Below are 15,843 nucleotides of genomic sequence, written 5' to 3'. Positions count from 1 at the left end.
ATAATCTCGCGAAGGTTTTGACCACCGTATCATGCAAATATCTCCTGTCTTTGTTTCGAGCTGTTTTTCTGACAGATCTAGATTGCCATGGCGTCTCCAAGTGCCCCCAAGGACGAGTTCTTCGAGAAGGTCATCAACGCCTACCTCGTGGAGGGGCTGCAACACCCTCAAACCATTAAGATGCGTGAGGGGTTGTTGCACATCCGCGATGTGGTGGGACCAAGGAGGACCGGAAGCGTGGAGACAAGGCTCAAGGCGATGGAGCAACAAGTTTTCAAGTGTCAGGAGATGTTGGAGTGTGGACTCGACTCCAATCACATAATGATCACGGAGTTCACCAACAACCACAAGCTAGACGCCAAGGACATTGGGGAGGCCATCTTCAGGCTTCACAAGAAAATCGAGCGCCTCCAAGCCCAGATCTATGACCTGCAAAACCAAAAGTGTGAGTATGACTATAGATTCAAGAGGATGAGTTTGGCTGCAGATTTGAGGATTCCGGAGACTCGATCATCCTTCTATGATGGTGAGCCTATGCCTTGGAAGATGGACGACAAGCCTACATCATCAACAACTCCTTCATCACCACCTCCGAGGAAGGAAACATAAACACATGGATATGGGCACTCCCCTTGGAAACTACCAAGCTTGGGGGAGTGCCCAGGTATCGTATCACCATCACTTTTATCTTTACCGTTTTTTTCTTAGTTCGATCCTTTTGATAATATCTTGATCTAGTAGAATAAAGTTTTAGTATGATCTAGTTGTGAGTTTTGCCTTATGATCTTCTTATGTAATCGAGTCCGTGAGCTATATATAATAAAGATTAGTGTTGAGTCAAGGGCTTGATTATTTTGCTATGATCTTGAGGGAATAAAATAAAAGAGAAGAAATAAAAAGAAATAAAGAGATCATATGGATCTGATGGAGAGTAATGAGCTCACATATAAAGAGTATGATGAATAAAAGTTGTTGAGAGTTGACAAACATAGTTTTGGTCATCGTTGCAATTAGTAGGAAGTAATAAAGAAAGAGAGGTTCACATATAAGTATACTATCTTGGACATCTTTTATGATTGTGAGCACTCATTAAAGTATGACATGCTAAAGAGTTGACGTTGGACAAGGAAGACAACGTACTGGGTTATGTTTTCTTACATCTGAGATAAATTATATTTTCATGGATCCTCCAACATGTTGAGATTGCCTTTCCCTCTCATGCTAGCCAATTTCTTTGCACCAAGTAGAGATACTACTTGTGCTTCCAAATATCCCTAAACCCAGTTTTGCCATGAGAGTCCACCATGTCTACCTATGGATTGAGTAAGATCCTTCAAGTAAGTTGTCATCGGTGCAAGCAATAAAAATTGCTCTCTAAATATGTATGACTTATTAGTGTGGAGAAAATAAGCTTTATACAATCTTGTGATGTGGAAGAAATAAAAGCGACGGACTGCATAATAAAGGTCCACATCACAAGTGGCAATATAAAGTTACGTTCTTTTGCATTAAGATTTTGTGCATCCAACCATAAAGGCGCATGACAACCTCTGCTTCCCTCTACGAAGGGCCTATCTTTTATTCTTGTCTTATACTTCATGCAAAGAGTCATGGTGATATTCACCTTTCCTTTTTACATTTTATCCTTTGGCAAGCACAATGTCTTGGAAAGATCCTAATATATATGGCTAATTGGATGTGGGTTTGCATGAACTATTATTGTTGACATTACCCTTGAGGTAAAAAGTTGGGAGGCAACACTATAAGCCCCTATCTTTCTCTGTGTCCGATTAAAACTCCATACCCATAAGTATTGCGTGAGTGTTAGCAATTGTGAAATACTAAATGATAGTTGAGTATGTGGACTTGCTGAAAGGCTCTTATATTGACTCTTTCCCATGTTATGATAAATTGCAATTGCCTCAGTGACTGAGATTGGAGTTTGTTAGTTTTCAATGAAGTTTATGATTCATACTTGAAATTGTGATTGAATTGTTACTTTAGCAGAAGAGATCATATGACAATATATATGAATGTTGCTATTCTAAGAATGATCATGATGCCCTCATGTCCGTATTTTATTTTTATCGACACCTCTATCTCCAAACATGTGGACATATTTTTCGATTTCAGCTTCCGCTTGAGGACAAGCGAGGTCTAAGCTTGGGGGAGTTGATACGTCCATTTTGCATCATGCTTTTATATCGATATTTATTGCATTATGGGCTGTTATTACACATTATGTCACAATACTTATGACTATTCTCTCTTATTTTACAAGGTTTACATGAAGAGGGAGAATGCCGACAGCTGGGATTCTGGGCCAGAAAAGGAGCAAATATTAGAAACATATTCTTCACAGCTCCAAAACTCCTAAAACTTCACGGAAGTTATTTCCAGAATATATAAAAAATACTAAGCGAAGAAAGTTCCAGAGGGGGCCACACCCTGGCAACGAGGGTGGGGGCGCGCCCTACCCCCCTGGACACGCCCCCTACCTCGTGGGCCCCCTGGTGGCCCTCCGATGCCCATCTTCTGCTATATGAGGTCTTTCGTCCGAGAAAAAATAATAAGCTAGCTCATGGGATGAAACTCCGCAGCCACGAGGCGGAACCAATCTAGGGCTTCGGCGGAGCTGTTCTGCCGGGGAAACTTCCCTCCGGGAGGGGGAAATCATCACCATCGCCATCACCAACAATCCTCTCATCGGGAGGGGGTCAATCTCCATCAACATCTTCACCAGCACCGTCTCATCTCAAACCCTAGTTCATCTCTTGTATCCAGACCTCATATTGGTACCTGTGGGTTGCTAGTAGTGTTGATTACTGCTTGTAGTTGATGCTAGTTGGTTTACTTGGTGGAAGATCATATGTTCAAATCCATTATGCACATTAATACCCCTCTGATTATGAACATGAATATGCTTTGTGAGTAGTTACGTTTGTTCTTGAGGACATGGGAGAAGTCTTGCTATAAGTAGTCATGTGAATTTGGTAGTCGTTCAATATTTTGATGAGATGTATGTTGTCATCCCTCTAGTGGTGTCATGTGAACATCGTCTACATGACACTTCACCATTGTTTGGGCCTAGAGGGAGGCATTGGGAAGTAATAAGTAGATGATGGGTTGCTAGAGTGACAGAAGCTTAAACCCTAGTTTATGCATTGCTTCGTAGGAGGCTGATTTGGATCCATATGTTTCATGCTATGGTTAGGTTTACCTTAATACTTCTGTTGTAGTTGCGGATGCTTGCAATGGGGGTTAATCATAAGTGGGATGCTTGTCCAAGTAAGGACAGCACCCAAGCACCAGTCCACCCACATACCATATTATCAAAGTACCGAACGCGAATCATATGAACAAGATGAAAACTAGCTTGACGATAATTCCCATGTGTCCTCAGGAGCGCTTTCCTTCATATAAGAGTTTGTCCAGGCTTGTCCTTTGCTACAAAAGGGATTGGGCCATCTTGCTGCACCTTATTTACTTTTATTACTTGCTACTCATTACAAATTACCTTATCACAAAACTATCTGTTATCGATAATTCCAGTGCTTGCAGAGAATACCTTACTGAAAACTGCTTATCATTTCCTTCTGCTCCTCGTTGGGTTCGACACAATTACTTATCGAAAAGTCTACGATAGATCCCTTACACTTGTGGGTCATCACCTCCCAACGTGGATCCAGTACAGGAATGAGAAATACAATACCCAGTTTAACACCTTCCTTGACCATTTATCCGTAAGTAATGTTATTCATCACAATTTGTAATATTGTCTTGCTCTATGCCATACTTTCTAGCTTCCTCCTAATAAGACTCATATTCTTTTTTCAACAGATGAGGTTCAAGTTGGATCCGAAAGATGATGCAACAAAACAAGCATGCACTCATGTTTTACAGTCTGCTCTGCAACAGTATCGGCACCACCTTAGAAAATCTCACTTCGAAGGCAAGGATAACAATGAAATCGCCCAAACATCTTCAGTGGAATATATTACAGATGAAGACTAGACAGCCCTTGTTAAACACTGGTCTGATCCAAAGTATCAGGTAGGGTATATGTATTTGATCAGACCACATATTGAAGTTGTATTTATGTATGTGCCTTACAAGTGTATCTTCTTCTAGGCTAACTATTTGAAGAACAAGACCAACCATTCTAAAGTGAAATTCCAACAGACAACAGGATCTCGTAGCTATATTGCACACTACGAGGCTCTTGTAAATAGCTGCTACTTTCTTCTTTTTCTGTGTCATATTATCGTATCTACATTGACTTGTTCCAAATACAGAGGAAAACCCGTGCGGACCAAAAAGAACCTGAACCGAATGCAGTGCAAATCTTCAAGGATTGCCACACCAGCAAGATGAAGGGCATGAGCATACCAGTTCAGTCCGCTATTGTAAGTCTTTACTCCTCCTGCCTTTGAGCTGATTGGTACTGTGATGTGTTCATTTAACTGCTTGGTTTGCAGCCAATGCCAGTTACTCTGTTCACTTTTATACACAGTTGTCTCAACGTATCATTTCACCTTACATGGTTTAAAAGAGATGAAGGATATTCTTTTGGTCTTGATCTATAATCTAGTTGTGATGTTCACGTGCGCACACAATGATAGAATAGCTTGTTTGTTTTATATCTGTTTGCCCATGATATGAATGATGTCATACTATGTTCATCCTACTTTAAACCATGTCTCTTTATCCTTAGATGTCAACGACTGTGAGGAAATAGACAATATAGTAGGCATGCTACATGGACAAATGTTCCGAAAGTGATTTTATTATGTAGTTGGCACTACAATACATGCTAATGTATTACAGTAGTTCACCAAAATAAGTTATGTATAAACGTGAAACCTACTTTGTTTGTTTTTGTCTCATTAGTAACTTATCTGGTACACTAATCTACAAGTTCAAACTTTTAGCAAGCTATGGAACAAATGATTGAATAGCCACAACCACTTGAAGGTGACGAGGCTACCACAGGCACAATGTCACCTCTTGCTACAGTGCGTCAGTATCTCTCCACTAACAATGCAAAAAGCACCTTCCTGCTTAATTCTGGGTTGGTTATCAAGGTAACCTCGTCCAAATCGCCTACTGAACAAAATCTTCTGGCTAGACAGAGTGATATATTTGTGCTCCAGACACAAGTCCAATCCCTAATGGACGTTGTATCGGAAACAAAAATAGTGGTTCACAAATGTCGTGAAGATATGAATGGTTTTGAAACCAGACTATCAGACATTTGCTTCGTTGTTCAAGAGCAATGGCAGAAAAAGGGGAAGATCATGCTGCTCCATCAGATTCTACAGCCTGAAACATAAGCACTCAGGTCAAATGATCTGTGCTTCTATACATCTGATGATGCTTTTATCTGCAAGGACCGAAAACTTTATGCCAACAGGCCTTTTATTGTATGGTTGGAATTTATTTTGTTGTGATACAGCATTTATGATGCTGCCAAAGGCTGCAGTAATTACGATGCTATTTTTGTATAGTGTAGGTTTATCTTAGTAATGTATTCGGCCGAAAGCGTCGTAGGAGCCCAACATGCCAATATTCGTCGGGCCCATTCCAATTGGGCTAAAAACGATTCTGGGCCAAAATTTGCATGTAGCCCACTAAAAATATCTCGGCCTAAATCAGCATAAGCTTTCATATTTTTCTGGTAGGCATGTGCCCATAGTTGGCCTTTAATAGGCCTAAATATAATTTGGGGCCTCAGTAATAATAGGCCGTTTACATGTGTAAATATCTCGTGCCCATAAAAAACATGGGCCTTTAATAGGCCGAAAGTAAGATTGGGCCCTGATTGTGCCAAATAACTCACTGGTCTTAGCAGGCCGAAATGGTGGCCCATTTGCAATGCGGATCGTCCATAGGCCGAAATTCAGACGGGTCGTAAATGCATCGACCTACTACACGGGCCTTTAACAGGCCAGAAGTTTGGTCGGGCTTGATTAGTGTCATTTTTATATGGGTCGTTAGTAGGCCCGATGTGGCGTTGGGCCACATATGGCCCATGGATTTCGTCCAAAGTTAACAGGCTGAAAGTCACAACAGGTTGAAAGTGGCCCAAATCTATAGTGGGCCTCTAACAGGTCGAACGTCAGACATGACCGAATATGACCCATATCCTTCACGATCGTTTATGGGCCGAAAGTTTCAATGGCCTATAAATGGGCCCAAATGAAGCAGGACCTGTAATAGGCCGGAAACACACCGGGCCGTAATTCGGCCCAAATTCTTAGCGGAATGTTAACGGGCCAGAAGTGACCATGGGCCATGATGATGACAAGTTTAGGACGGGCCATTGACAGGTCGATTTGACACCAGTCGTATGGGCCTTAACTAAGAATGTTGGGCCTTTAGCTGGGCCGGCCCGTTATGGTCTGCAAAATCTTGTGGGACTTTAGCTGGGCCGGCCCATTATGGTCCGCTAAATCTTGTGGGCCTTTAGTTGGGCTGGCCCATTATGGCTCGCTAAATCTTGTGGGCCTTTAGTTGGGACAGCCCATTTAATCTTTATGGGCCACTTTTGGGATGATCCACGTGTTAATGTATCATGGGCGCATCTCGCCCATTGGATGAGTGACACCTGTGCCAACATGGAGCCGACACGTGGTTCCATCAGCCAATGAGAATTTTACATGTGGAAAATCAGCATTGGTCGTGGCTGTTAGCGGGTTATTGGATCAAAAACCGGACCCGATGGCTTAACGGCATCCCATTACGGTGGATGCCACGTGTCGGTCACCCTTGACGAAAGCACTTCTATGACGCGCGATTTATCGTCACGGAAGTGGACACTTCCATGATGATAATTTTGGTAATGTCATGGAACACTTCTACGATAGCACAGGTATGACTATCTTGATTCTATCATAAAATCGTCATGGATGTACATGCATGACAGAAAATGTTACCTACTGTGACAAACACGTATCATCACGGAAGTGTCTTTTTTTGTAGTGGATGTGCAATGAATCAAGAGTGGCATGTATGAAAAAATTATGAATGGTGGCTTTGCCACAAATACGATGTCAGCTACATGATCATGCAAGGCAATATGACAATGATGGAGCGTGACATAATAAACAGAACGGTGGAAGGTTACATGGCAATATATCTCAGAATGGCTATGGAAATGCCATAATAGGTAGGTATGGTGGTTGTTGTTAGGAAGGTAAATGGTGGGTTTATGGTACCGACGAAAGTTGTGCGGTACTAGAGAGGCTAGCAACGGTGGAAGGGTGAGAGTGCGTATAATCCATGGACTCAACATTAGTCATAAAGAACTCACATACTTATAGCAAAAATCTACAAGTCATCAAAAACCAAGCACTACGCGAATGCTCCTAGGGGGATAGATTGGTAGGAAAATACCATCGCTCGGCCCCGACCGCCACTCATAAGGTAGACAATCAAAGAAATACATCATGCTTCAAATTTGTTACACAACGCTTACCATATGTGCATGCTACGGGACTTGCAAACCTCAACACAAGTATTTCTCAAATTCACGATTAATTTACTAGCATGAATCTAATATCACCATCCTCATGTCTCAAAAAATCATCAAGCATCAAACTTCTCATAGTATTCAACGCACTTTATATGAATGTTTTTATTATACCCATCTTGGATGCCCATCATATTAGGACTAATTTTATAGCCAAAGCAAATTGCCATGTTGTTCTAAAAGACTCTCAAAATAATATAAGTGAAGCATGAGAGATCAATAATTTCTATAAAATAAAACCATCACCGTGCTCTAAAAAATATAAGTGAAGCTCTAGAGCAAAATTGTATAGCTCAAAAGATATAAGTGAACCACATAGAGTATTCTAATAAATTCCGATTCATGTGTGTCTCTCCCAAAAGGTGTGTACAGCAAGGATGATTGTGGCGAACTAAAAATAAAATACTCAAATCATACAAGACGCTCCAAGCAAAATACATATCATGTGGTGAATAAAAATATAGCCTCAAGTAAAGTTACCGATAGACGAAGACGAAATATGGGATGCCTTCTGGGGCATCCCCAAGCTTAGGCTTTTGGTTGTCCTTGAATTTTACCTTGGGGTTCCTTGGGCATCCCCAAGCATAGGCTCTTTCCACTCCTTATTCCAAAATCCATCAAATCTTTACCCAAAAACTTGAAAACTTCACAACACAAAACTCAACAGAAAATCTCATGAGCTTCGTTAGTATAAGAAAATAAACCACCACTCTAAGGTACTGTAATAAACTTATTCTTTATTTATATTGGTGTTAAACCTACTGTATTCCAACTTCTCTATGGTTCATACCCCCCGATACTAGCCATAGATTCATCAAAATAAGCAAACAACACATGAAAAACAGAATCTGTCAAAACAGAATAGTCTGTAGCAATCTGGATGTTTTGAATACTTATGTAACTCCAAAAATTCTGGAAAAATAGGACGACCAGGATAATTTATATACTGATATACTATGGTTGGAATTGGTATTTTATCGCTCTCTGGTAGTAGACGAAAATTATTTTTGTGAGCGCATACTTTCTATTTTTATCAGCAAGATCAAACAACAGTCACCCAAGAAGATCCTAAAGACTTTACTTGGCACAAACACTAATTAAAACATAAAAAACACAATCATAACAGAGGCTAGATAAATTATTTATTACTAAACAGGAAAAAAAAGTAAAGGACAAAAATAAAATTGGGTTGCCACCCAACAAGCGCTATCGTTTAACGCCCCTAGCTAGGCATAAAAGCAAGAATAGATCTAGGTATTGTCATCTTCGGTATGCAACTCTTCAATTGAACACTTATAACCGTTAGGAGTTTCTTTGTTTTTTCTAATGATCAAACTCCCACGTAGGAAATAAAGAAATTCATTTGTAGGAGAAGATTCCTTAATGATATCGAAAAAGTTGGGGTGAACACTTATTGATTTGAGGTCTTCATTTTTCTTACTGGAAGATTCACCCTTATTTTTAGGAACATAGATAAACTTGGCAACTTTGGTAGGAGGAGGATTTGAGGTATTTTTAATGGCAGAGAAAGCGGACCCCAAGTTGGTAATAATATCTTCGAGTTTATCAATTCTAGTGGAATCTTGATCTATCTTCTCATTAACTATGGGTTCCTTTTCCTTCAGATTTTTCAGAGTAACTCCTACCTTAGATCCATATTGAGTAATTTGGTTGTGGATCTTTTTATCCAAATTTTCGATTGACTCTATAGTGGCAATTTTATTTTCAATAATATCAAGCCTTTGCATCACATGTTCCAAAGTTAAAATAGTTCCATTGACCAAAAGAGGTGGTGGGCCTAACAAATCTATCATAGCATTATAAGAATCAAAAGTATGGCTTCCCAAGAAACTCCCTCCAGTAATGGTGTCAAGAACATATCTATACCAAGGAGTGATGCCTACGTAAAAATTGCGAAGAAGAATGGAAGTAGATTGCTTTCTAGTAGATCTATTTTGAGCATTGCAAATTCTATACCAAGCATATTTTGTGTTATCTCCCCCCCTTTGTTTAAAATTAAGAACTTCATTATCGGGAGAATTAACAATGATAGGAGGACTAGCCATGAAGGCAAAACAAATTATCTAACACACGGACTCATAAGAAGCAAGCAAAAAGAGACGAATGGAAGAGGGGCGAATAAAAGGCAAAGTTTTTATAAAATCGTTTTAGAAGTGGGGGAGAGGAAAATGAGAGCCAAATGGCAAATAATGTAATGCGAGGGAGAAGAGTTTATGATGGGTACTTGGTATGTCTTGACTTGGCATAGATCTCCCCGGCAACGGCGCCAGAAATCCTTATTGCTACCTCTTGAGCATGCGTTGGTTTTCCCTTGAAGAGGAAAGGGTGATGCAGCAAACTAGCATAAGTATTTCCCTCAGTTTTTGAGAACCAAGGTATCAATCCAGTAGGAGACAACACATAAGTCACCTAGTACCTACACAGACAATCAATAACCTTGCAACCAACGCATAAAGGGGTTGTCAATCCCTTCACGGTCACTCGCAAAAGTGAGATCTGATAAAGATAGTAAGATAAATATTTTTGGTATTTTTGTTATATAGATTGGAATGTAAAAATTGCAATATAGTAAACGAGATGTGATGTAAATAAAAGAGATGCAATATAATAAGAAAGAGACCCGGGGGCCATAGGTTTCACTAGTGGCTTCTCTCAAGATAGCATGTATTACGGTGGGTGAACAAATTACTGTCGAGCAATTGATAGAAAAGCGCATAGTTATGAAGATATCTAAGGCAATGATCATGAATATAGGCATCATGTCCGTGTCAAGTAGATCGAAACGATTCTGCATCTACTACTATTACTCCACACATCGACCGCTATCCAGCATGCATCTAGAGTATTAAGTTCATAAGAACAGAATAACGCTTTGAGCAAGATGACATGATGTAGAGGGATAAACTCAAACAATATGATATAAACCCAATCTTTTTATCCTCGATGGCAACAATACAATATGTGTGTTTCTGCCCCTACTATCACTGGGAAAGGACACCACAAGATTGAACCCAAAGCTAAGCACTTCTCCCAATGCAAGAAAGATCAATCTAGTAGGCCAAACTAAACCGATAGTTTGAAGAGACTTGCAAAGATAACAAATCATGCATATAAGAATTCAAAGAAGAACCAAATAATATTCATAGATAATCAAGTTTACGAATCCACAATTCATCGGATCTCGGCAAACACACCGCAAAAGAGTATTACATCAAATGGATCTCCAAGAACATTGAGGAGAACTTTGTACTGAAGATCAAAGAGAGAGAAGAAGCCATCTAGCTAATAACAATGGACCCGAAGGTCTATGGTAAACTACTCACACTTCATCGGAGAGGCTATGGTGTTGATGTAGAAGCCTTCTGTGATCGATTCCCCTTCCGGCAAATCACCGGAAAAGGCCCCAAGATGGGATCTCACGGGTATAGAAGACCGGGGCGGTGGAAAAGTGGTTTCGTGGCTCTCCCTGATGTTTCTCGGGTATAAGAGTATATATACGCGAAAGAAGTACATTAGTGGAGCTACGTGGGGCCCATGAGGGTGGGGGAAGTGCCCTCCTGCCTTGTGGCCGCCTTGCGGAGTTCCAGACTTTAACTCCAAGTCTTCTGACTTGCTTTCGGTCCAAGAAAGATCATTGCGAAGGTTTCATTCCATTTAGTATTCCTTTTCTGCGAAACTCTAAAATAGGCAAAAAAACAGAAACTGGCACTGGGCCTCCGGTTAATAGGTTAGTCCCAAAAATAATATAAAAGAGCATATTAAATCTCATTAAACATCCAAAATAGATAATATAATAGCATGGAACAATCAAAAACTATAGATACGTTGGAGACGTATCATGCAGTGATAGTCATACTACTTACCACCAATGTCTTATTTTGATTCAGCGGTATTGTGGGATGAAGCGGTTGGACCAACTTACATGTCCACGCACATGAGACCGGTTCCACTGACAGATATGCAACTAGTTTTTCATAAAGGTGTCTGGCGGGTGTCTGTTTCTCCTACTTTAGTTGAATCGAATTTGACTACGGCCGGTCCTTGAAGAAGGTCAAAATGGCAAACTTGATGAAACACCATTGCGGTTTTTGCGTGTAAGAACGGTTCTTGCTAGAAGCCCGTAGCAGCCACGTAAAACTTGCAACAACAAAGTAGAGGTCGTCTAACTTGTTTTTGCAAGGCATGTTGTGATGTGATAGGGTCAAGATATGATGTGATATATGTTGATGTATGAGATGACCATGTTTTGTAATATCGGCAACCGGCAGGAGCCTTAGGGTTGTCTCTTTATTGTATGAAGTGCAAGTGCCATGTAATTGCTTTACTTTATCACTATATGTTAGCGATAGTTGTAGAAGCAATAGTTGGCGTGACGACCTCGATGCAATGACGCTATGATGGAGATCAAGGTGTCAAGCTGGTGACGATGGAGATCATGACATTGCTTTGGAGATGGAGATCAACAACACAAGATGATAATGGCCATATCATGTCACATATTTTGATTGCATGTGATGTTTATCTTTTATGCATCTTATTTTGCTTAGAACAACGGTAGCATTATAAGATGATCCCTTCACTAAATTTCAAGGTAAAAGTGTTCTCCCTGAGTATGCACCGTTGCTACAGTCCGTCATTTTGAGACACCACGTGATAATCGGGTGTGATAGACTCTCGTTCACATACAACGGGTGTAAGACAGTTTTACACATGCGGAATACTTGGGTTAAACTTGACGAGCCTAGCATGTACAGACATGGCCTTGGAACATGATACGTCTCCAATGTATCTATAATTTTTGATTGTTCCATGCTGTTATATTACCAATCTTGGATGTTTTATAATCATTTTATATAACTTTTGGTACTAGCCTATTGACATAGTGCCAAGTGCCAATTCTTGTTTTTTGCATGTTTTTTACATCGCAGATAATCAGTACCAAACGGAGTCCAAATGCAGCGAAACTTTACACATATTTTTTATGGACTAGAAGACACCTAATGGGCCAAGGCTGCGCCTCGGGGGTGTTCCAAGGAGAGCACAACCCACCAGGGTGCGCCAGGAGGCCCAAGCGCGCCCTGATGGGTTGTGCCCACCTCGGGTGCCCCAGGACCGCCTCTTTGCTCTGTAAATACCCCAATATTCCATAAACCCTAGAGGAGTCGATAAAAATCAATTCCAGCCGCCCAGAGTCCAGAACCACCAGATCCAATCTAGACACCACATATGGGGTTCACCACATCCATTGGTGCCTCTCCGATGATGTGTGAGTAGTTCTTTGAAGACCTTCGGGTCCGTAGTAAGTAGCTTGTAGCGACCAGACCTCAAATAGTCTGATCTCTGTGCTCAGGTGTCATCCCTGGATCAGTAATGCTGACACCACATAGTACTTGAAGGATTTATAACAAAGTAGCAATCACACACTTATTACATTGAGTGTCTCAAAAGAGAACTTATTACAATAAATATGGCTTAAGGCCATCTAATAACGATAACAGCAGAAGGCTTGCAAGGTAAGTGAGTCCATCAACTCCAACGGCATCACTGAGTATAGAACCACGACCTAAAACCCCCTTAATCATCGTCTGAAAAGTCTGCAACATTAACATTGCAGCCCGAAACGGGTCAGCACATGGAATATGCTGGCAAAGTTACACATAGAGAGTAATGGAATGAAACAACTATACTATATGCATATTTGGCTGGTGGAAAGCTCTATGGTTACAGTTTTGCAAAAAGCCAATTTTTCCCTACTGTAAAGGAATAAATTTTATTTTAACTATCATGGTAGTTGTAAAACATTGAGAATGGTTGACAGCATTCTCAATCCCAATTAAGCATCATCATTAACAAAACCCAACAAAATTAATTTAGAGTAACATGTTGAGATTCACATGATAATCCAAGTACTAGATACTCAAGATGTCCATAACCTGGGACATGGCTAATCATGATTAGTTTATACACTCTGGAGAGGTTTGCGCACTTTTCCCCACAAGACTCGATCGCCTCCGTTTGGTTTCTCGCACTACATGATGTTTGAGAAGACGGATGACCGAGACATAGTCTTTCAGAAGCGCTAGCACCTTACGATGGATAGACCATTACACCTACTTTCCCCTACATCTGCTAGTCTACCATGTAAGAGTTCGCACGACTTAATCAACTATGCTAGAGCCCATAATAGCTTGTGGCTACACATGGAAGTTTCTAGTATGAAAAAACTCATGGTCCCTTTGGGCCTGGGTGGCGGTCCATAAAGAAAAACAGGCAATCCTGGAATACCCAGGTACCTCAATCCACCCATATGTGTGTTTAAGTTGCCACCTTCGATAAGCCATTAATTAACAAACTCACATATGTCATGGATATCACTCACCCAATCCACGTCTACTTGCATAGCATGGCATAATAGGCAAACGTAGAAGTAACTCCCAAAGGTTTGAAAATAAACAGGTAATAGGTACTACCTCAACTACTTCCCATCCCACAATTTAATTAGATCCTAATCATGCAATGTGTGGGGATTGATCTAATGCAATAAAACTGGGTAGTAGAAGGTATGATCAAAGTGTTACTTGCCTTGCTGATGATCCGCGAAACCTAGAGATTCAAAGCAACAGGCGGCGCACTCCGGGTATTCTATCGCAGACAAACAAACAAGCATACAATAAGTATTCTTCTAATGCACAGGTAAAACTCAAATAAGAGATCTAACCAGAAAGTTCAACTTAGGAACTCCGGTTTGCAAAAAGAATCAAATCAAACGAAGCAACGAAAGTCAAACGGCAAAAGAAACAAGCTTCATTTACTATTCTAGATCTAAGGCAATTTTTACAGTGGCAAAAACTTGTTTAAGTTGGTTAAACGGATAGAGGGTTTCGAGACGAAACTCTAGGCCCTTGAATCGCCTAATTCCGATAAACGAGCGAAAAGTTATACTAAAACGAAAATCGGATCACGAATCGCGATCAGAAAAATTGCGGATTTAATTCGAGAAAAAGAAAAACGACGAACGTTCGCTAGAACAAACGAACGGACGAACGCTCATTATTTAAATAAATCGGAAAACCGATCTATTAAAAAACTGAAACTAAAAAAATAAATAAAAAATAAATAAATAAAACCGCGACTTTTAAAAAAAACGGGCGGCGAAAACGAGGTTGACCTCGGGCGGCGGGTTCGGCGGCGGCGGCGCGCGGATCGAGGCGCGGGGCGGCGGCTAGGGTTTGGGCGCGGGCGGGCTGGCGGCTCGGGTCGGCCAACTTATAAAGGCTGCCCCCGGGCGGAGTCCCGCTCGGGTACGGCCCGAAGTCGATTCGCGTTTTTTTTTAAATATTCCACATAGAAAAACAAACAAACGAAATACTAAACGGACTCCAAAAATCCCGAAATAAATTTTCCCGGGCTTCTAAAATCAAGCCACACAAGGTGAACATTTATTTGGGGCCTAAATGCAATTTTGAAAAACACACATTTTTCCTAAATTCAAATAAAATAACAAAAAACTCCGAAATAAAATCTTATTTGATTTTATTATTAAATCCTCAATATTTCTTTATTTTGGGAAATTCATTTTATTCCCTCTCTCATATTTTTGTTATAGAAATAATTGATGATAAAATAATTAAAATTAAATGATCCTATTCTCAAAATTTGAGAAAACTCAAATATGAAAATAACGAAATCCCCAACTCTCTCCGTGGGTCCTTGAGTTTCGTAGAATTTCTAGGATCAAAACCAAAAGTAAAGAAAATATGATATGCAATGATGCTCTAGTGTATAACATTCCAAATTGAAAATTTGGGATGTTATAAACCTACCCCCCTTAAGATGAATCTTGCCCTCGAGATTCGGGTTGGCTAGAAAATAGGTGAGGGTGGTCCTTGAGAAAATCTTCCTCTTGCTCCCAGGTGGCTTCATCCTCCGTGTGGTGGCTCCACTGAACCTTACAAAACTTGATAACCTTGCTGCGGGTGACTCGACTGGCATACTCTAGAATCTTAACTGGTTTCTCCTCATAGGTCAAATCGTTATCCAACTGAATTGCTTCCAATGGCACTGTGTCTCTCAAGGGTATGCCAGCCATCTTCACGCGGCACTTCTTCAACTAAGAAACGTGGAACACATCATGAACTCCTGACAATCCTTCGGGAAATTCCAACTTGTAGGCCACTTCTCCCATACGTTCCAATACTCGATATGGTCCTACAAATCATGGCGCTAACTTTCCCTTAACACCAAAGCGCTTTCTTCCTCGAAGTGGGGATACTCGAAGATAAACTCGGTCT

Source organism: Triticum dicoccoides, chromosome 7A, assembly GCF_002162155.2.
Source record: "Triticum dicoccoides isolate Atlit2015 ecotype Zavitan chromosome 7A, WEW_v2.0, whole genome shotgun sequence".
NCBI classification, from domain to species: Eukaryota; Viridiplantae; Streptophyta; class Magnoliopsida; order Poales; family Poaceae; genus Triticum; species Triticum dicoccoides.
This window is presented reverse-complemented; position numbering follows the sequence as displayed.